Source organism: Peromyscus maniculatus, chromosome 8 (genome assembly GCF_049852395.1).
Source record: "Peromyscus maniculatus bairdii isolate BWxNUB_F1_BW_parent chromosome 8, HU_Pman_BW_mat_3.1, whole genome shotgun sequence".
Lineage (NCBI taxonomy): Eukaryota > Metazoa > Chordata > Mammalia > Rodentia > Cricetidae > Peromyscus > Peromyscus maniculatus.
The window spans coordinates 37,420,820-37,441,881 of record NC_134859.1 but is presented as its reverse complement, the minus strand read 5'-3'; the positions used below and the strand labels follow the sequence as shown (position 1 = coordinate 37,441,881).

General features: G+C 42.7%; 1 protein-coding gene and 2 pseudogenes across 3 annotated transcripts in view; 1 reads left to right on the top strand and 2 right to left on the bottom strand.

Moving 5' to 3' along the window:
• The window catches only part of Aff4 (ALF transcription elongation factor 4), a 72,490-nt gene extending 53,967 nt beyond the window's left edge, over positions 1-18,523 (bottom strand). For 2 of the 3 annotated variants that reach the window (XM_076578358.1, XM_076578360.1), the window contains exon 1: positions 18,386-18,523. The gene's annotated coding sequence lies outside the window, so the exon portion shown is untranslated. The remainder of the gene's footprint in view (positions 1-18,385) is intronic. The other variant, XM_076578359.1, reaches the window with a different exon arrangement.
• LOC102918652 (large ribosomal subunit protein uL16-like) lies at positions 636-1,683 on the bottom strand (annotated as a pseudogene).
• On the top strand, positions 14,312-14,702 carry LOC107399856 (small nuclear ribonucleoprotein G pseudogene; annotated as a pseudogene).
• Positions 18,524-21,062: the final 2,539 nt, after the last annotated feature.

Here is a 21,062-nt window from a genome sequence, read left to right as displayed (position 1 = left end):
AAGCTGGACAGTGGTGTGGTGGTGGTGGTGGTGGTGGTGGTGGTGGTGGTAGTGGTGATGGTGAAGGTGGTGGTGATGTGGTGATGATGGTGGTGGTGGTGGTGGTGGTGGTGTGGTGTGGTGTGGTGGTGGTGGTGGTGGTGGTGTGGTGTGGTGTGGTGGTGGTGGTGGTGATGGTAGTGATGGTGGTGGTGGTGGTGATGTGGTGATGTGGTGATGATAATGGTGGTGGTGGTGGTGGTGGTGGTGGTGGTGGTGGTGGTGGTGGTGGTGGTGGTGGTGGTGGTGGTGGTGGTGCACACCTTTAATCCCAGCACTTGGAGACAGAAGCAGGCAGATCTCTGAGTTCGAGCACCAGGACAGCCAAGGTTACACAAAGAAACCCTATCTCAAAAAAGAAAACAGAAGTCAATGCGATCAGGAAAACACTTATTGTTTAAGATAATCAGTAAACCCATACATTCTTGGGACTGAAGAGAAGGCTCTGTGGTTAAGAACACTTGCTGCTCTTACAGAGGTCCAAGGTTCCCACATAACGTTTCACAAATATTCTTAACTTCAGCTCAGGGGATCTGGCACCCTCTTTTGGCCTTCCCAGGCACCAAACATGCACACAGTGTACATACATACATATACACAGGCAAAACATTCACAAACAATAATGGACAGAGAGATAGAGATTCTAAGTATTTGAAATGTTTTTTTTTTTTTTTCAGACTAAATGTGAGATTTATTACTGAACATGAGGGCTCCCAGGAAGGAAGGGCTCACCACTTGTCCAGGGGACCACAAATGGGGTTGTATTTGACCCCACAGACATCAGGAATGAACTGCTTCTCAGCAACCAGGTCTTCAAACTCATCTGCATTAAGCTTGAAACCCCACTTTTGTGGGATGTGGATCTTCTGGCAGCCAAGGAACTTGAACCTAGCTCTACTCAGATCCTCAATCACATGTTCCTTATTTTGCAGCTTGGTATGAATGGACATGATGACCTGATCAATGTGAACCCCTGGTCACTGTGCCCTGGGGCTTCACAAAGGCACTACACATACCTGTCCAGAGTCTATCAGCCCCAGCACAGGAGAATAACATCTAGTTGATTTAGATGACACAGAAAGTGTGGAGCCTCACTGGAAGATGAAAGTCATCCTTGCCACAACTCTTTACCATGTATTTGTTGGCACAAATACCAGCAGCCTCCAGGGCCTGAGAAGAGAGTTGCTCATCTGACACATGGCCAGAAAATGGGAATTCGCCAACTTTTGACTTCTTCTGCCTCAAGTTAAAGATGCAGATCTTAGCATCAAGGACACTTTCATAGAAGTCAAACTTTGGGTACAGCTTGTTGTTTTGTTGTGTGTGTGTGTTTTGTTGTTGTTTTTGGTTTTTCGAGACAGGGTTTCCCTGTGTATCCCTGGCTGTCCTGGAACTCGTTCTGTAGACCAGGCTGTCTTTGAACTCAGATTCACCTGCCTCTGCCTTCTGAGTGCTAGGATTAAAGTCGTGCCCCACCACCACCTGACTACAGCTTGTTCTTACAATACCAGTATACCGGGTGGGGCAGCAACCCATCATGACAGTAGGATCTTAGTTGGAGAATAAGAGAAGAGACAAGTTGTTTCTTTTTTTTTTTTTCCTTCTGTCTTTTTTTTTTTTTTTTTTTTTTTTTCTTATTTTGGTTTTTTTGAGAGAGAGTTTCTCTGTGTAACAGTTCTGGCTGCCCTGGAACTTGCTTTGTAGACCCAAGGGGCTTCAAACTCACTCCGTAGACCAGGCTGGCCTTGAACTCAGAGATCTACCTACCTCTGCCTCCCAAGTGCTGCAATTAGAGGTATGAGTAACCACAAGTCGTTTCTTTTTAAATACAAGATATTTTACATTTCTTTCTCTCTCTCTCTCCTCTCTCTCTCTCTGTCTCTCTCTCTCTCTCCCTCTCCCTCCCTCCCTCTTTCCCTCCCTCCCTGTGTGTGTGTGTGTGTGCGCGCGCGCGCGCGCACATGCTCTTGAGTTCTAGTGCACATGTATGTTATGGCATATGTGTGGAGGTTAGAGTACAATTTATGGGAGTCAGTTCCCTCCTACTGTGTGGGTTCCAGAGATTAATCTTAAAGTGTCAAGCTTGGCAGTAAGTGCTATTTACCCCTCTGAGCCACTGCCCTAATGGCTTGTTGTTTCTTATGTGTATAATAGTCTAGTGGAGTTAATATATAACCTACTGCAGTACACAGAAATACTGTTGTGAAGTCGGGCAGTGGTGGCGCACACCTTTAATCCCAGCACTCAGGAGGCAGAGGCAGGTGGATCTTTATGATTTTGAGAACAGCCTGGTCTACAGAGGGAGTTCCAGGACAGCCAGGGCTACACAGAGAAACCCTGTCTTAAAAAGTCATTTAAAAAAAAAAGAGATGGGGGCTGGAGAAATGGCTTAGAGGTTAAGAGCACTGACTGCTCTTCCAAAGGTCCTGAGTTCAATTCCCAGAAACCACATGGTGGCTCACAACCACCTGTAATAAGGTCTGGTGCCCTCTTCTGGTCATACATGCTGTATACATAATGAATAAATAAATCTTTAAAAAAAAAAAGAAAGAAAGAAAGAAAAGAAAAGAAAGAAAAAAGATATACTGTTGTAGTTTATCTAGTTTCCCTAGTGCCTAGCACTCTATAGAACGGTATAAATTGTTTGAATCTTCCTGTAATGAATATCAAAAGCATTTGAAGGATAAAACCAAAGAAAACATCCTTTAGCACATTTGGACAAATTAACAGATGTTATTGTATTGACAATCAAGTCAGTTAGGCTTCTTGAATTATGGTACTGCCAAAATACCAAGCTATTTAGAGCCTAAGGGGCATATTAACTCCCAATGTCCTAAATTCAAATCATGAAAAATAAGCCTGGGATGGAAATCATAATTAGAGTGCATGTTCATCATGTTTAAGCTTGGAATTTCATCCCCATCACCAAAAACAAAAACCCTAAAAGTTCAGAAAACATAAATATGACTTAATGTATTACATTAAACAGCATTAAAATAATTCAAAAACTATGAAGGGAAAAAAAACCACCTGTTTTTCTTTGTAAAGAAAGGAATTATTATCATCTTAAAAGAGAATCCTTGGTTCTATCATTTGTCACCTCTTCCTCTGTCCTCATCTTACTGATGATGGGTTTTAGGCCAATGAACACCTGCAAATCATTCAGTTTCCCAAACCCTTCCACTTAAACTTAAAACTATCAGAAACAACTGTGGTCTTTTATCACTGAAATATTCTAGCGCTATTCAAGAAATAAAGGTCATAAAGAGAACGTATATTACAATCTCCCAGGATTTGATATAATTCATATAAACCAACTAGATCTAATGGTTACTAAACAACACTTCAACAAAAGAATACACATTCCTAGCACATGCCTTTAATCCTAGCACTTGGGAGGCAGAAGCAGGTGGACCTCTGAGTTCAAGGCCAGGCTAGTCTACAGAGTTCCAGGACAGCCAGGACTACACAGAGAAATCCTGCATTGAAATACAAAAAGAAAAAGAAAGTTCAAGGGAAATAGGAAATCCTATAAGCTAATGGAAACAAAAACAAAACATCAAAACTTGTGAGGTTCAGTAAACATCAACTTTAAAAAAGAAAGGATTTGCCGGGCAGTGGTGGTTCATGTCTTTAATTCCAGAACTCAGGAGGCAGAGCCAGTCAGATCTCTGTGAGTTCACCCAGCCTGGTCTACAGAGCGAGATCCAGGATAGGCACCAAAACTACACAGAGAAACCCTGTCTTGAAAAACCAAGAAAATAAAAAATAAAAAAATAAAGAAAGGATTTGAGGCTGGAAAGACTTTTTAGTAGTTAAGAGTACTTACTACTCTTGCAGGGAACAGAGTTAAATTCCCAGCACACACATCTGACAGCTCACAACCCCCATAACTCCAGTTCCAGGGGCTATGATGCCCTCTTCTGGCCCCTGTAGGCACTGCACACATGTAGTGAACTTAAATACACACACTCAGGTACACATGTACATACATAAAATAATTTTTTTTTAATTAAAAAAAAAAAAAGAAAAAGAATTTAAACTGGGCATGATGTAATCCAGCTCAGGACTTAAAAAAACAAAAACAAAAACAGAAAACAGTTATGTGTCTTAGTCACTTTTCTAATGCTGTGAAGAGACACCATTACCAAGAAAACTTACAAAAGAAAGCATTTATGAGTTCATGGTTCCAGAAGGTCAGAGTCCATCAGGTGGGAAGCATGGCAGGTGGGAACGCAGGCTCAGGCTGAGGAAGTAGCTGAGAGCTTATATCTCTATCCACAAGTAGGAGGCAGAATGCTAATTGGAAATGGTTTGGGCATTTGAATCCTCAAAGACTGCCCACAATGACACAACTCCTCCAATAAAGGCCATACATCCTGATCCTTTCTAAACAGTTCCACTAACTAGGGACCAAACATTTAAATATGTGAGCCTATGGGGACCATTCTCATTCAAATCACCACAGTGTTGATAAAGATAGAGGAACTAGTGTTCCTTGTGTACTGCTGTGCGAACACACAAATGGAGCAGCCACTATGGAAAAAAAAATGTTGAGAGATCCCTCAATACCTTTAGCATAAGTCTGGAGAGATGGGTCAACCATTAGAAGCACTAACTGCTCTTCCAGAGGACCCAGATTCAATTCCCAGCACCCACATAGCAGCTCAAAACTGTCTGTAAATTCAGTCCCAGGGGATCCAATCCCTTTTCTTGCCTTTGCAGGCAATGCATACACATGATGCACATACATTCAGGCCAACACATAAAAGTAAATAGAATCTAAAAAACTAAAAACAAAACTTCAATATGGGAAGTAAGAAAGACACCTCAATGGTTAAGAGCACTTAACTGCTCTTGCAGAGGACCCAGGTTCAGGTCTCAGAACTCATATGATAGATCACAACCAGTCCTAACTCCAAGTCCACAAGATCCAATTTCTCTTCTGACCTCCACAGACATGAGATACACATAGGTATATATACATACATGCAGGCAAAACACTCATACACACAAAATAAATAGATTTTTTAAAAATTTAAAAACTGGCAGGCGGGAGAGAACTGTCCGTTTACAAGAGAATTACCAAATGATGCAGTAATTTTACTTCTAGGTATACACTCTAAAAAATGAAAAGTAGGAACGCAGATCCTTGAACACCAACATTCATAGAAGCATCATTCACAACAGTCCAAAGATGGAAGCAAGGTGTTCATCAGCAAACTAACGGATAAGCAAACCAGGTATATAAATATAATGAAATGCTCTTCAGCCATGAAAGTAAATGAAATTCTGCTACATACTACAACAAAGATGATCTCTGAAAACATTAGGCTATGTGAAATAAGCCAGACTCTGAAGGTCACATATTATATAATTCCAATTAATATGAGATACCCAGAATGAACAAATTCATAGAAACCAGAAGACTAGAGGTAAGAACAATGGGAAAATGCCACTTTAAAAATAATTTATCTATTTTTATCTTATGTTCACTGGTGTTTTGCCTGCAGGTATGTCTGTGTGAGGGGGTCAGATCTTAGAGTTATGGACAGTTGTTAGCTGCCATGTGGGTGCTGGGAATTGAATCTGAGTCCTCTGGAAAAGTAGTCAGTGTCATCTCTCCAGCCTCAGGAAAACACCATTTTATAGTCTGTCAAAATTTTTGTTTGGGATGATGAAAAAGTTCTAGAAAAGGATAGTGTTGGTGGTTGCACAATACTGTAAATATACCATGAATTTATGTATACATAAAATGACTAAAATAATAAAATTTTTATGCTATGTGTGTTTTGCCATAATTAAGAAAAATCTAACAGGGGTAAATATGATCCAAATACTTTGTGTACATCTATAAAACTACCAGAAAATAAATTTTCAAAATTACTTATATTTTTATGTGTATATGTTTACGGTTGTGTGAGCTTATGTACCCACATGCATGCAGGATGCATGTAGAACAGATGAGGGCATTGGATCCCCTGGAACTAGAATTACAGATGGTTGAGAGATGCCATGTGGGTGCTAGGAACTAAACCTGGGTCCTCTGGAAGAGTAGCCAGTGTTCTTAACCCCTGACCTATCACTGTAGCCCCCAAAATAATTTTTCAACTGAAAATAACCCAAGAAGCATACAGTAAAAATAAAATTCAAAATATTCATTCCCAATGAATCAGAAATAATCTATTTTTTTAAATAAATAATGACATTAATTTTACAATTTTAAAATTTTTAAGTTAAATTTTTTCAATAGTTTAAAAAAAATCTCCTGGGCAAGGCAGGGTGGTACCAGCTTAATCCCAGCACTTGGGAGGCAGAAGCAGGTGGAGCTCTGTGAGTTTAGCAAACATAGTTCCAGGACAGCTGGGGTCATATATAGAGACCCTGCCTCAACATAAATAATAAATAAATAAACAGACAAACAAATAAATAAAATGTTACTTAATATGCCCCTTTCAAGTAAAACTCGGAATCTGTTATGCCTCTACCCCCATTACTACCTTATAACAATATTCCTACTAAAACTAGGACGATTTAACTACCAGATTATTGATGGTTTAAACTCCAAAAGTCAAATTGAGACCTGAGCTGATATTTCAATTAATTTCAAACAATAGCTACTCCACTTTAACTTCACCACACCGCCCTACGTTAAAGCACAAAGCCTCCTGGACTCAGAAACCCCTCTTGGCCTCATTTGCAGGATTTTTCTACCCAGGAGAACTTGTGAAGAGGTCGCTTCCTACCAGGGAAAGAAACAAAGACTGCACACCTGGAGATCAAAGCCAAACTAACAAAACATCAGGTCCCAAGACAGTGTTTTATACAGAAGGGCTCTTGTCCAAAAGGCAGTGCGGAGAAGATGGAGTTTATCGTTTTATTTTCTCAGTGTCATGGATCTAACCTAGTGCTTCAGTCATGCTAACTAAGCAAAGAATTCACAACTGAGCTGTCCCACTAGTCTCTCATCTTCAGATGTAAAATGCAGTAAAAATTATAAGAACAAAGATAAGGATTCCATAGCATTTTTGCTGTTACATGTGTTGTACTTCTTTGTGTGAATATATGCCTGTGTGCTTGTGGAGATCAGAGGTCAATTTTGGGTATCTTCCTCAAGCACTTTCACCTTATTTTTTTGAGCCAGGATCTCTCACTGAACAGAGGAGCTCCAGAGATCTGCTCCTCTCCTCCTTCCCAATCCTGGTGAACTTTTCTCACTGAGTTATCTCCTTAGCCTGTCATTTTTATTTTCTTAATCAAAAGTAACTTTCTTTTCTTTTTCTTTCTTTCTTTCTTTTTTTTCCCCCCATGAAAAAAGTCAAGAACTCATGAAGTCCAGGCTGTGCTCAAAATGGCTAGGGAGCTCATGATGACCTTGAAGTGGATGACTCCACTTCTCAAGTGCTGGGAAACAGATTTATACCACCATGCCTAGTTCTTAATCAAAGTTCTATGGGTCACCTCAAATGTCTATTATCCTGCCTCATAAATAATTCTCAACCAGATTCTCAAAGCTTCCTAATAGTTGTAGTCTTTCTCCTTTCCTATTTCAAAAAGTATCCCATTGAGTCCTGTGACTTTCCCTGATCCTAACTTATTCCACAAATGACTTTTTCTTATGGGACATGGATTAAGAAACAGAATATTAAAAATAAGAGACAGGGGCCAGGTGTGGTGTTGAACACCTTTAATCCCAGCACTCAGGAGGCAGAGGCAGGCAGATCTCTGAGTTCCAGGCTAGCCTGGTCTACAGAACCAGTTCCAGGAAGGCCAGGTCTACATAGAGAAACTTTTATCTTGAAAAAAAATTTAAAACTTTATCTTTTTATCACCTAGCTATCAATTCTCTGAACCTATTCTCTTCTTTCCTCCTGGTTACAAAGGAAAAAATATAGTTCTTCCTATCAAAGAACAATCTCCCCCAATTTGCTATCTTCTGGATCTTCACCAGTTCCTGCCATCTCTGAAGCAACTTAAACTTCTTTCTCAATAATGAACCCTTTTAATTCTACCCATCAGCATTTAAATATATTTTCTTTTTTAAAAGGCCAGGGCAATGCATCATGTTGGTACACACCTTTATCTGACCACTGGAGAGGCAGAGGAAGCAAAACTCAATGAGTTCAAGGCCAGCTTGGTTTATATAGAGAACTCCAGTTCAGCCAGAGCTACATAGAAGGATTTTGTCTCAAAAGGACATAAGCCAAAACAAAACAAAAAATTGTCTCATTTGAGACTTCTGTAACACATATATACCTGTAGTTCCTTGGGAGGTAAAAGCAGGAGGATCAAGTTCTAAACCAGCTAGGGCTATATAGTGAGATCTTGGCTCATATCAAGAAAGTCAGCCAGGTGGTAATGGTTCACACCTTTAATCCCAGCACTCCCAGAGGCAGAGCCAGAGGATCTATGTGAGTCCAAGCCCAGCCTGGTCTACATAGGGAGATCCAGGACAGCCAGGGCCACACAGAGAAACCCTGTCCCCAAAAACAAAAACAAAACAAACGTTTATGAGTTTGAAAATAACCTACATACATTCAGCTCCACGTCTGTACTCATACTATTCTCTCTTTTTTTTTGGGGGGGGTGGGGGTGGGAGTCAAGACAGGGTTTCTCTGTGTAGCCCTGGCTGTCTTGGAACTCTGTAGACCTCAAACTCAGAGATCCGCCTGCCTCTGCCTCCTTAGTGCTGGGATTAAAGGCGTGCACCACCACCACCACCACCACCACCACCACCACCACCACCACCACCACCACCACCACCACCACCACCACTTGGCCAGACTTTTCCCTTTACCCAGATGACTGTCCTTCATTCTGCCAGTTTCTACTATATCCACCACAAACCTACTTCCTCTAAGAACCTTCCAAGACTTCTGTGTCACTAAAGTCACTTAATTCCCCCCCCCTTTTTTTTCTTTTATTTTACAATACTATTCAGTTCTACATAACAGCCACAGATTCCCTTGTTCTCCCCCAAATCACTTAATTCCCAAAGCATTTCTTTGTATTTCATTTGGCACTTAGCATTTCCCTCCATTACAGTTCCTGTATTTACTAGTACTCCATTCCCTTAGCAGGAGTCCACTCCCATATCACAAGCTCTGGAGAACGAGTAACATGGCTGTTATTTTAATTTCTACTTTCTTCCCTCCAACGCTTAACTCAGTGACTCGCATACAGAAATTCAAACAAACTGTGATTTTTATAAAGGTTACAACTGGAGTATTGCTGCCTCAAGGCAAAGCATGTCAGGAGTACCACTAAAGGCTGGGTTTAAGAATACCATGTTGGGCTAGAGAGATGGCTCAGTGGTTGGGAGCAGTGGCTGCTCTTCTGGTAGACCTGGGTTCAATTCCCAGTACCCAGATGGCAGCTCACAACTGTCCCATTTCCAAGGAAAAAAAGACTATTGGGCTGTCTCTCTCCAGTTCATAAAAAAAAAAAAAAAAAGAATACCATGTCACTCTTCTTTTCTATCCACAGATAACTTCCCATTTCCTAAGACCTGAGCTATATTTGATAAAAGTGAGAGGGTAAATCCTTTTCTTATAATTGTTATTATCCAATAAAAGCATTAACAATAACACTATGCAAACTTTGTTTTTAAGGCAACTGTCCTCAAAGTTCACACCTAATAGAAAACCAACATCTATACATACACAAAAAAATTACATGTACAACTAGGTATGATGGCACACACTTGTAATCCTAACATTCAGGAAGCAGAGGCAGGACAATCAGCTAGAAGTTCAAAACCAGCCTACACTATGTTTAAAAAAAAATGACACAAATGATAAATTTTTACTTTTATTCAACTCCCCCATGCTTGCTGGGTGTGGTGGTCTATGTCTTTAATCTCAGTCTGGCCTCTATAGTAAGTTCCAGGAAAGCTAGGGCTATGTAGAGAGATCCTGTCTCAAAAAGGAAACGAAAGAAAAAAGCAACAACCATGTAGAATAAAACCATGTTCTCAAATATTCACCAAGTACAAATAAATGCTGCCTCTTCAGGGTACCTGAATATATATACACACATATATGCATGCATACACACATACATAGATGGATAGATGTGGATTGTTTGTTTGAAATAAGGTCTTATGTAGTCCAAGCTGGCTTCAAACTAGATTTGTAGTTAAGGATGACCTTGAATTTCTGATCCTCCTGCCTTCACCTCTCAAATTGTGGGAGTGCTAGGATTACAGACATTCACCACCAAGCCTGGTTTATGTGCTGCTGGAGTGATAGCTAAGCACTCTACCAACTCAGCTACATCCCCAGCCCTAGACCTGAAAATATAAACTAGTGTTAATCCCGTACTTCATTCAATGACTACTTAGTGTATATACTAGGCCATACACTATACTAGATTAAGGATTTAAAAACTAAAAATACCTTTCATCTTTAAGATTTTGTTGCAGTTTACCTAATTAGAGGCAGGAGGAAAGAAGAGGGTTATATGAGTTGTAGGCAAAATAAAGAAGAGGGAGGAAAGGCATACCTCGGGAAAGGATGTGGACCACGTGTAGTTGGAAAATAAGTTTGGGGAGCAGAGGTGCAAAACAAAGACATGAATGACAACATTCAGGGCCTGAACTGACCTGTAAGTTTGTCTCTCAAATCTTACAGATAGATACTATTTCAGTGCAAATGAAATATCCCAGAGTCTAAGTGATGACTTCAGTGATTTTTTTAAAATAGTATACACATTCAAATAGCCATAAATTCATCATTACAGCTTATATAACTGTAAAACTCAAATCAAATCCAAGTTTAAAGTAACAATGTAACAAATGACGTTTCACAAAAAAAAAACTAGACTAACATTTAAGTATGAAAATATGTACCTTTAGGACTGATTTGTTGTTCCTTTTGTTTTTTTAATTTTTGAGACAGGGTCTTTAGCCTTGGATGTCCTAGAATTCACTTTGTAGACCAGGCTGGCCTTGAACTAACAAATCCACCTGCCTCTTCCTCCTGAATGCTGTGATCAAGGGTATGTACCACTACACCCAGCCTTAGATTTTACTTTTATTATTTTGCAGTGCTTGGTTTGGGATAGGAAAGTGATCTATCATTGAGCTACATTCCCAGCCCTAGGTTTCATACCTTTGTGATTTGATTTCAATAATACTAATATATAACATGCATAAATGATAAATTAAACAAGTTTAATAATTATAAGCCTTAGCCAGGCATGGTAGCGTATACCGTCGTTAATCCCAGCACACCAAAGGCAGAAGCAGGCAGATCTCTGTGAGTTAAAGGCCAGCCTGGTCTACAAAGTGAGTTTAAGGAAAGACAGGGCTGTTACAGAGAAACCCTGTCTCAGAAATATAATAATAACAACCGTAAGCCTTTATAAACTAGTTCATGGGAATCCAATCTTATGATGCCATATCAGCTTCTAAGGTTGTTTACTGTGGTGTTGTGACAGTCTTGCTTGTCTAGATGACCTCAAGTTTACTTTAGCCTCTCAATGTGCTGGAACCATAGGTTTACACCTCCACACCCAGCTTTAGCTGGTAATTCTTGATCTGTTTTTTTGTTTTTTGTTTTTTGTTTTTGTTTTGTTTTGTTTTGTTTTTCGAGACAGGGTTTCTCTGTGTAGCTTTGCGCCTTTTCTGGATCTTGCTCTGTAGACCAGGCTGGCCTACAACTCACAGAGATCTGCCTGGCTCTGCCTCCCAAGTGCTGGGATTAAAAGCATGCACCACCACTGCCCGGCTGTTTTTTGTTCTTTTGAGACAGTTTCACGTAGTTCAAACTGGCCTTAAATTGCTAATCCTTCTGACTCCATCCACTGGACAGGCATGCACCACCACACCTGGCAAACTGGCCATTCTTAAACACTAATTTAAAGAGCTTCCTTCTCCTGTGAATTGTAGCACTCCACTTTGTTCATTTAAGATTAAGGGCCTGACTGTGTTTCTAGTGTCACTTCTAAAGTTTGTAACAAACACTATGTAGAAACAAATTGTTTCAAGTTTATCAACTACAAAGAAGACCTACACCACATACATCACAAACATGTCACTAAGCTGGGCGGTGGTGGCGTATGCCTTTGATCCCAGCACTCGGAAGGCAGAGCCAGGCAGATCTCTGTGAGTTCCAAGGCCAGCCTGGTCTACAGAGTGAGATCCAGGACAGGCACCAAAACTACAGAGAAACCCTGTCTCAAAAAAACAAAAAAAAAAAAACATGTCCCTAACTGCTATGCCAGGGGTCCTACTTGCAATAAATAACACATCATAATCCAATTTTACCCAACATCTTTCCCAGCTGAAACCACTTACAAAATCACTAGTGAAACAGCACAAACACAATAAAGAACAAAATCTGAACATGATTTTAAAAAGCCCCCAAAGAGTATAAGGCTATAACTCTTCCTTCAAAGTTTTATAAAACTCATTCATGCTCAATAAGCCTTAAATGAAATGCTAATACAAACATGTAAAAATTTTGGTTTTTCGTGACAGAATTTCTTTGTGCAACTAACCTGGCTGCCCTGGAACTCACTTTGTAGACCAGGCTATCCCTGAACTCACACAATTCCACCTGCCTCTGCCTCCCAAGAGCTAGGATTAATGGGATGTGTTACCACTGCCCAGCTAAAAATAAACTTTTAAAAACAGAAAAGAGTGTTAAGAAACAAAGACTTAACCTAATCTTGAATAGGGGTCAGATTCAAAGACGTTAAGGAAGTAGAATCTTGGATGCCAGTCAGATGTGAGTGTAAAACAGAGGGATGAGGGACAATTTATAGGAAAAAGTTGTGGAATTCTTCAGGACAAAGAAAAGAGTAGAATTTGGAGATGAGTTGAACATTACTATCGGACCATCTTCTAGCCTCATCTCAACTTCAGTTTTTCTGGATTTCATCCCCAAGCAGAGCTGTACTAAAAGCAGACATGTGCAGCGTGACTCTACCCTAAGAATACAGTGGACAGCTAAGACAATGCCCAGCCCCTACTTGTTTTATATGATATGTGGTATAGTAATGCCTATTATGTTATATAGTTATAATATTATATACACTATTCAATATAAGATAGCATCATATTCAATGCTATATATTATGTAAGCTATCTACTACATTACATGATGCATATTATTTGTGTATACAGTATCCCAATACTGTATACACATACAAATATATCCTAAAAAACAAAACTCCCAAAGGCCACTACAGTAAACCCATATATCCATTAAAGTCCATTTGATCTGCTAAAGCAAGAATCAAACTTTTTAGGGCAAGACAGTATGTTAGGTTTGGCAGTCAATAGAGTCAGTTACTCAATTCTGTCCTCGGAGCAGCAAAACTCAGCCACAGACAATACATAAACAACTGGGTTGACTGGGTTCCAATACAATCTTATTTATGGACACTGACATTTGAGCTCCCTATAATATTCTCTTCCCAAATAACATTCTTTTGACTCTTTGCTACTATTTAAAAATATAAAACAAAATAAAAATACAAAAGCCATTCTTACCTCATAGGCTGCACAAAAGCAGGCAACAGGCTACACTGGGTCTACTGGGCAGAGTTTGTTGACCCTTGTACTAAAACAACATAGACCTGCCCTCACCTAAACTTTCCAGATACCCTTTCAGTGTTAATAGAAGACAAAAAGGAAAAAAAAAAAAAAAAAAAAAGAAGGAAAATCTCTCAGTTGACAGAACAGAAAACCTTTACTTGGCTAATCAAATAATACACTCTATTTTGCAAGAAAGTCATAAACTTTTGTTATGCTCAGAAAAACAAGACAGGCAGTGATGGTACACGCCTTTGATCATAGTGCTTGGGAGGCAGAGGCAGGAGATCTGTGAGTTCGAAGCCAACCTGGTCCACAGCAAGTCCAGGACAGCCAGGGCTATACAGAGAAACCCTGTCTGGAGAAAGAAAAAGAAGAAGGAGAAGGAGGAGGAGGAGAAGGAGGAGAAGGAGAAGGAGGAGAGGAAATTCAAGGCCAGCACCAGCCACACCTCCAGTTTGAGGACAACTACATGAGACCCTCTCAAAATTTTTAAAAAATTTTAAAAATAAGATAACTACACAGAGAAACCCAATCTCAAAAAAAAAAAATGTTAAAACACAAAACTTAAAACATACTGGTCCACAGTAATCCCAGCATTTAAGAGATGGATGCACGAGGATGGGAAATTTAAGACCAGGCCACCCACTCACTCACCATGCCAAGTCCGCTAAGGGGTAGCCATGAAGCCACTCCCAAACTGAAGGAGCCACGAACCCTCCCAAACTGAAGAAATTTATGGACAAGAAATTACCATTGAAGTTAAATAGTGGCAGACATGTACAAGGAATTCTATCGGGTTTTGATCCCTTTGTGAATGTTGTAATTGAAGAGTGTTGAGATGGTGACTAGTGGGCAACAAAATAACATTGGAATGGTGGTCATACAAGGAAACAGCATCATCATGTTAGAAGCCTTGGAAAGAGTTTCAACAACGGCTGTTCAGCCTAGGAGTACATATCCCTCCCCAAAGGGCCTGTTTGACTGTGGTGTAGAATTGGGTCGTGTACATTTTCCTTGAAAATGAAACTTTTTGCTAAATAAACTTTTGTGATACTCAGAAAAACAAACAAGCCGGGCAGGGATGGCGCAGTCCTTTAATCTCAGCACTAGGGAGGCAGAGGTAGGCAGATCTCTGTGAGTTCAAAGCCAGTCTGGTCTACAAAGGAAGTTCAAGGAAAGACAGGGTGGTTAGAGAAACCCTGTCTTGAGAAACCAAGGGAAGAGAGAGAGAAATTAACCAAGTCAAGGTCAGCACCAGTTTGAAGACCCTCTCAAAATTTTTTAAAAACCTTAAAAAATAAGATAAAAAGTAATTCCAACATTAAAATACTCTAGACTATTATGGTACTAAAGTTGCTTAGCTCTTCCTCTCTCTGTATGTCAGTAGCACTGAAATTCCAGTGAAAATTAATATCAAAACAAAATGGATCAGGTGATAAGGCAAGAATTAACAACAGGAATATTGGCCAGGTGGCAGTGGCGCACACCTTTAGTCCCAGGAACACTTCAGAAGCAGAGGCAGGTGGATCTCTGAGTGTTCTAGGCCAGCCTGGTCTACAAAGGAGTTCCAGAACAGCCAGAACTGTTACACAGAGAAACCCTGCCTCAAAAAAACCAAAAAATAATTTAAAAAAATAACAGGGATATTTATTATTGCTAATCCATGTACTAGACAGCGTATCTCTTCAAATAACCAAGATGGATACAGAGTTAAAACAGGGAGTAGGGTATTGAAACAAAGGAGAAAGTTACAAAGTAACAACAGGGAAATGTAGCTAATCAGTCTTGAACCTTTAACTACAATGTATTTCACAATAACTGAGACAGGCAAACACCCTCCCAGAAATGGAATCATTGTTTCAATTTATCAGGGGAAATGAAAAGGAAATGGTAAAAATATGAGTTACAGAGAGTTGTGAAACGTTTATAATAAGCACCAAAGATTTTTATCTAGAATGTATGTGGAATAGAGACATAGCAAAAAAAAAAAAAAAAAACTCAGAAGCCAGGCATAGTGGAGAATGCTTGTAATCCCTGGCAATCTGGGAGGCCAAAGGAAACAGTTACCAACCTGAGGCTTCTGGGTTTGGTTGTGCCTTCAATATTTAAGAGTATACCTCTTGCCGGGCGTTGGTGGCGCACGCCTTTAATCCCAGCACTCGGGAGGCAGAGGCAGGCGGATCTCTGTGAGTTCGAGGCCATCCTGGGCTACCAAGTGAGTTCCAGGAAAGGCGCAAAGCTACACAGAGAAACCCTGTCTCGAAAAACCAAAAAAAAAAAAAAAAAAAAAAAAAAAAAAAAAAAAAGAGTATACCTCTTTGAAGCCAAGTGTAATGGTACATACCTTTAATCTCAGCACTTGGGAGGCAGAGGCAGGTGGATCTCTATGAGTTCAAGTCCAGCCTGGTCTACACAGCAAATTCCAATCCAGTCAGAAACATAAAGTGAGACCTTGTCTCAAAAACAAACAAAACAAAACAACCTTCTTTGATTTTTTATGAAAGGTACTACAAAGAAAGGGGAAGGTTTCATACATTTTTTTACTCCATTCTAGGCCAGTAGATAGTCAAAAAAGAAAAAAATACCTGTTTTTTAATACTTGTTTTCTTTGTTCCTATCAGGTATACATAAAACTATGACTTCTACCTTACCACCTCAAAAAAAGGAAGATCCATAAAGTCTAGCAGTCTTCATCTTCTATAGCATTTTCTGAAGCTGATCCCCATTTTCCTCCTTTCAAATATTGCTCACTTGCTTACATAACTTTAGGTTATCTGTAAAATCTTAGATCAGACAGATAAACAATTTCAACTTCAAAATGCTATCAAAATCCATCTAATTGCATAAAACATTGGAGAGGATAAATGCAATAAACATGGTACTCATTCTAAAGACAACAGACCTTTAAGAAAAGTACACCCCACAAGTGGATTCACTGTCCCAAAAGGGATACAGTAACTTGAATATAGAAGAGAATGCATAAACCTCAATGTGAGACTCTGACAAGTAGAACATTAACTGAAATAAAAATATTCTCTTCTTAGGAATTAACCACACAGCTTCAACAAAGCACTGTAGTCCACCTTACACCCCCAAACTGTCTAGCTCGGTCGAAATCACACACAGCCAAGCCCATCCCAACCAACCTGTAATGATTTGTCTATCGGCTATTCTCAAGACACCCTACCTTGTCTCCACATGAAGCAAAATTTTACCTAAAGTAAAATGTACCAACTGTTCCTACTGAGCTAACAAAAATCAGCCTGCAAATGACCACAAACATGACAGCTGCTGGTATTAATTAATTTTTTAAAAAAGACTACTTCTGGGTTTTCAGAAAGTTCATCATGAAAGGCAATTAAAAATAACTTTTGGAGACTTTTTGTTTGGAGACTGAGAAATGTAGTGACGAATAAGGAACATAAACCTGAAGAAGTTGAAGAAGCCAGCTTTGTTAAAAACCAAGTGGCCACCTGCCAACACTTCTTTATGCGTATATGACCAAAGATGATGATTCTAGGCTATCTCTCGAACCACATCAGCTTCTCATCAAATCTCGAATTAAGAAGGATCTCATAAACATTTCAATTTTGAAAAGTTAAAAGGACTTTGATAAGTCAAAACAAAAGATTTTGTAAAGCTTCGGAGAATCAATATGGAAACAAAGCTTGAAGCGTTTCACGATCTGAGCCTCCCCTCTCATGCCCACAAAAAGCACACATTTTAAATGTCACACAAACAGCCTATTCACGGGCACCTAAGGCTTAGATCCCGGCACTGGAAAGGGGGCTAGCTTCAGTTTAAAATCTCAGCGGGGAAGAAAAAAAAGCAGAATTCTGACTTGCAACTGACGAAACTCGGGAGAACCCTGAATCGAACTCTGCGTCCTAGTTCGAACTTCACTCACAACCATTTTCAGATCAGGGCTCTCGACTCCCTGTAAAGGTGTCATCTGTGAATGAAATGGCTGAGAAGGGCACCCCCCCACACACAGCCTGGACTCCTGTACCCCAGGATCGGTTCTCAGAGAGTGGAAGCAACAGCAAAGTGGATGGAACAAAGCACTGACGTCAATTACGAGATTAACCCTGAGCACAGGCAGCTGGAGGAGAGGCCTAAACACCAATACCCCAAAGCCCGGCCATCGCGATCGCCAGGTACCAGGCCCGTTCCGACTGGGAAGGAGGGTTTCTCCTATCCTAACCCAGGTCCCCATATTTTCAGTCAAGCCCCCATCGACAATCAAGGACGGAAATCCCGTCCCCCCCCCCTTTTTTTTTTCTTTCGGTGGAGGGGAGATGGGGGAGCGGGGGTGGGGGGAGGTGCGCAGGATCGCGAGAAGGAAGGCGAGAACTAGTAGGGAGATGATGGCCAGAATCCGGGCCTATTTTTCTCTCAAGTAGGAATGACTTGAGTCGGATGAAGCATCAGTTTTTCAAGGGATGAATCCGCCGACCGAATCTGAGAGAGGAATGGAGGAAGGGACGACGGGGGAGGGGAGGGGGAGGGGAGCGGAGAGGAGGGGGGAGAAACGGCCAGAAGATGGTCGTCTAGAATGTTGGTTGGGAATGGGTTGGCCTTTATTGATTTTTTTTTTCTTGTTTGAAATGTATTTCTGAGAGAGAGTGGGGACGAGAAGACAGCGCGCAAAGCAGGCTCCAGCGCTCCCCCCCCCAGCCCCCGACCCCCCGCCGCCGCCCCGAGGGTCTCCGCGAGCGTCCGCGGCCCGAGCCTCGCCTTCCTGGCGGCGCGGCCGCGCCTCGGCCAGACGTCAGTCAGTCCGTCTGTCAGGCGGCTTCTCACCTCCAGTCCCCGCTCCGCTAGGCCCGAACCATCTCCCGACCGCGGCGGCGGCGGCGGCGGCGGCGGTGGCAGCGGCGGCGGCGGCGCCCGGCCTGCACCTTCACCGGACGAGCATTCGGGCCCGCCCAGGAGGCGGCGACCGGCTGCCAAGGGCGAGGGGCAGCGGCGGATCCCGAGGCCGCGGGTGAGCGCCGGCGGCGCACCTCACTCGGAGGACGCCGGGGTTCCGCCCCGCTCCATGACGGCCCGGCCGAGCCCGGGACGGGTGACTGAGCGGGCGGCGGCGGCGGCGGCGGCGGTGACGGCGGGGGCGGGCTGACGGGGAGGGGGGAGGGCTGGCACCGAGATCCCCGCCCCGTCCGCTGGGGGCGGCGGCGGTGGCGGCGACGACTCGACTCCCGCAGCCCGCACTGTGACTGACGCAGTGGCTGCGGCCCATGTGACCGGGGCCGGGGCGGCTGCGAGAGTCACGTGACCGGGCCGGGCCGCGCCCCTCCCGCAGGCAGAGCGGGGGCTGCCTGCCTGCCTGCCTGGCTGCCTGCTGGCTCGCCCGGCGTCGCCCGCGGGGTTGACGTGCGGACTGACGTGCGGGACGCCCGCCTGCGCCCGCGGCCTAGGGGACAGGCCGCAGCGGGTTCTGCGGGAGCGGCGCCCGCGTCAGGCCGGCGACCGAGCGAACGAACCCGGCTCCGGGCACACGCCCTCCTGCGCAGCCCGCTAGGGTGGCGCCCCGGGGCGGGGCGGGGCGGGGCGCAGCCGGGCCGACCGGTTCTGGGGCTCAGGTGAAGGCCGGGCCCCCGGCCGGCCGCGCGAGTCCCGCAGCGCTCCGCAGGGCTAGGGAGGGAAGGGTGACGTGGATGTCCGCAGCACGCCGTCCAAAGCTGCGTGCGACTTTAGTGTGGGAGGATGAGCCGGGCCCGCTGCAGCATCTAAAAAAGAAAAAAAAAAAAAACATCGGGAAGCCTGGCGTCGTGGCAGGCATGTAGTTCGAGCACTCGGGCGGCCGCGGCCAGCAGGATCGCCACGAATTCGGCCTCTGTGGGCTTCTTAGTGGACTCGGGGCCAGTCTGAGCTGCTAACAAAACCCTGTCCACACAACAGGCGAGAGCGAACACACACACACACACACACACACACACACACACACACACACACACACACACACAGCCTTTCTGAATACTCCATCACCGCTCAACATTCTGCCAGTCGGGACAAGACCTACTTTAATTGAGATCGGTGATTAGATAGACAAGGTTTTAAGGTCTCCTGGAACCCAGTAATGGTACTGCAAGAAAGGTAGCCTCTCCGTGTTGATCTGAAAAACATACAATCCTGCCATTGGTGTCACAGGTCACCTAACTTGCTTTATTTATTTGATGGCACCTCGTGAAGATTCCCCACCACTAACATCTTGAAACGTTTCACTCGTTATTTTTAAATTAAAGTTTTCATAGTTGGTAATCTCACAATTTGGGTGTCCAATCTCAACTACACACTGAGTTCTAGGCCATGTCTCAAAAACACTAAATAGGCCTGGCCTGGTGACACACACTTTTAACCCCAGCATTCTGGAGGGAGAGGCAGGAGGATCGATGTGAGTTTGAGGTCAGCCAGATCTACATGCATATCCAGCTCCAAGTCAGTCAAAGATAGATAGTGAGACCCTGTCTCAAAAAACAAACACTAAATAAATCCTAGAGTCTTTAAATTTTTATCTTTTATTTTTTGAGATAGATTTCTTTCTTGGCGGTCCTGGAACTAACTCTGTAAACCAGCCTGGCCTCAGAGATCTCCCTGCCTCTGCCTCCTGAGTGCCTGGATTAAAGATCTGTGCCACCACTACCAGACCTGAGAAAGATTCTTTTTTTTTTTTTTTTTAAGATTTATTATGTATACAGAAGAGGGCACCAGATCTCATTACAGAAGGTTGTGAGCCACCATGTGGGTGCTGGGAATTGAACTCAGGACCTCTGGAAGAGCAGTGGGTGCTCTTAACCTCTGAGCCATCTCTCCAGCCCCGTGAAAGATTCTTGTTCCTCAGTTAATTATCTCTGGAAACACCAGACACAGACACACCCAAAGTACCTCAAAAAATGTCCCAGGCATTTCTTAATCTAATCAAGTTAACAATAAAAATTAATACAGCCTGGTATGATGATACCCACCCAACCCTTGGGAGACAGAGTCTTACCTAGTTCAGGAGAGCCTAGAACCCACTGTGTAGCTGAGAATGGCCTTTGCCTCCCCTGGGCTGGGGTTGCAGATGTGTACTGTTACGCTTGGCTTAACAGTCCTAACATTGTTCGAAGATCTGAGACTCAAGGCAGTCTTCCTAGTTGCTCCTGTAAAATGAAAAACAAGTTACATACTTCCATTGTACAATGGCATAGAGAAAGCATTCACATTCCAAAAGTGGGCAATAGGAAAACAGCGAGGAAAGATCAGACCAAAGCAAGACCCAAGCCCAGCAGGGTAAATAAATGTCCCGTCTTGCTGCTCCATGTTCAGTAGCTGGGGTTTATAGTGGCACCAACTGTGTTCCAATAGCCGTGGGTAGTCTGGGGTGGGGTGTAGTGGGAAGGCTCTTGCTTAGCACACACACGGCTCTGGGTCCAATTCCTAGGATCACAAACCCCTAGTACCTCTGCAATATAAAAAGGAAGAGAATCCTACTATT